The sequence below is a fragment of the Ovis canadensis genome, chromosome 8 (assembly GCF_042477335.2).
Source record: "Ovis canadensis isolate MfBH-ARS-UI-01 breed Bighorn chromosome 8, ARS-UI_OviCan_v2, whole genome shotgun sequence".
Taxonomy (NCBI): Eukaryota; Metazoa; Chordata; class Mammalia; order Artiodactyla; family Bovidae; genus Ovis; species Ovis canadensis.
Window position 1 is genome coordinate 33,884,644 of NC_091252.1, and position 1,930 is coordinate 33,886,573.

At 43.3% G+C, this 1,930-nt stretch overlaps 1 pseudogene; it reads right to left on the reverse strand.

Moving 5' to 3' along the window:
• Nucleotides 1-269: 269 nt before the first annotated feature.
• LOC138445078 (serine/arginine-rich splicing factor 9 pseudogene) lies at nt 270-1,319 on the reverse strand (annotated as a pseudogene).
• Between the last annotated feature and the right edge of the window lie 611 nt (nt 1,320-1,930).

Consider the following 1,930-nt stretch of genomic DNA (forward strand, 5'->3'; position numbering starts at 1 on the left):
TCTGCAATGCTCCTCTTTTCATTAAAGCAGCTTAGTTTACATAGTTGGCTTTGAATTATAAGAAAACCCTGAAACTTCCCTTGGATGTGAGGTTCTCAGACCATCGTCGGAGCAACTAACTTTATCCCCAAATAAGTAATCCACTCCTGCTCCTTGCCAATTGGGCACAAGTTGCCACTGCAACTCAATGTTTTGTTTTGTTTTTAAACATATCAGTGTGCCTGTTGGTGAAATCTATGAACACAATCAAAGACAACTACACCTGTCAGTTATTAAACGTTTAAAATATATTTCTAAACAGAATGGGCCGACTGGGTCACAGTAACTGCTGATCTCCATAGAAGAGCAACCCACAAGAATACAGCACTGATTTTTTTCCCATCATCGGGGTGAAAAATATACAACTCTTTTCTGAACCAAAACCACAATTTCTGCAGTTAAAAATGTTTCACTGCTAATATGGCCCTGGTAGAAATTATGTAGTTTTATTTCCTTAAAAAAAAATTTAAAAAATCTCCTAAGACACTAAATCATCAATCTGGAATGTAGATTCTGAGCACAAAGCAGCTCAGTTCACCTAAAAAATAAAGAAAAAATTCCCACCACCTGTCTCAGGGTCTGAAAGGAGAGAAGTAGTGTGGGGAACCCCTGCTTTGGTATGGAGAGTCACGGCCCCTCGACCCAGACCTAGACAGTGAATAGCCATAGCTGGTGCTTCTCTCTGGATAAACTCGGATGTAGGATGTTTCAACCTCATGAGAGCGGAATTTGGTTTCATCCAGTTTACGCAGGGCATATTCTATGTCTTCTTTTCTGAGATACTCAACCATCCCCATTCCATCTTTCTGCACATCTGCGTAACAGATGTCCCCAGCTTCTCGCCATGTGATCTTTCAGGTCCTGCCAGCTGCCTGATGGAGGAAGTCCTGAAACAAGAACTCGGAAATCAGATCTTCTCGTAGGAGGCCCACTCCTCCCACCGCGGGGCCACCCACCCCGACCTCCGTAAGTCCTGGGGAACTCCACACAAAGCCGACACTGGCCATAATCGTAACCGTTCCTTCCATAAATTGCATCCTCAGCATCTCGGGGGTCCTCGAAGCGCACGAAGGCGAAGGGCACGAGGCCGTGCCGATTCTTGAGCTCGATCTTGCTGATGCAGCCGTACTTGTAGAACAGGTCCTCCAGATCCTTCTCGCGCACGTTGCTCGGAAGGTTGGGCTCGGAAGGTTCCCCACGTAGATGCGCCCGTCGCCCTCGCCGCCGCGCTCGTCAGCCCAGCCCCACATCCGCACCGCCCGACGCCGCGGGCCCGCCGCAGCCCACATCGCCGCCTCCGCCGCCTCAGCCAGTGATCCCCCAACAGCGTCCCTGCGGGCTCGGAGGCGCTCAGCCGCACAGCATTGTGGGAACCAGAGTGGAAGCCTGTGTGTATACATTTTAAAACCATAACACAGTATAGTGGAAAAGACTGTAATGCATGTCATAGACATCTCCAGATTTATTGTATAGACTTAACAGTGTTCATAGTTTTTTTCTTTTCAGTCTCTAAAAAAATCACTAGAAGTATATACCATGGGGTAGCAGCTATTTTTAGGTATTAAACTTGCAAAGCTTTTTCTGAAAATTTCTTAGAAGATTGTCTGTTTTAATCTATACATTATATCTTAATTGTATATTACTGTCATTTCATGTGCCATGTTGCATTTTAACATATATTGAAACTTTATATAATATAAATATATTAGTCAACATAATTATGTAAAGTTCAACATAGATTTACTGAAATAATCGTCAATATTTCCAAATATTGAAATGTGATAACCATTGTTTTTAATAACTTAAATAATCAACCATTTTATTTACTCAAGAATTCAATTTATAAACATTAATTAAGAGTGCAGGTCTTGCAGTGTTGCTGTGAGAATTA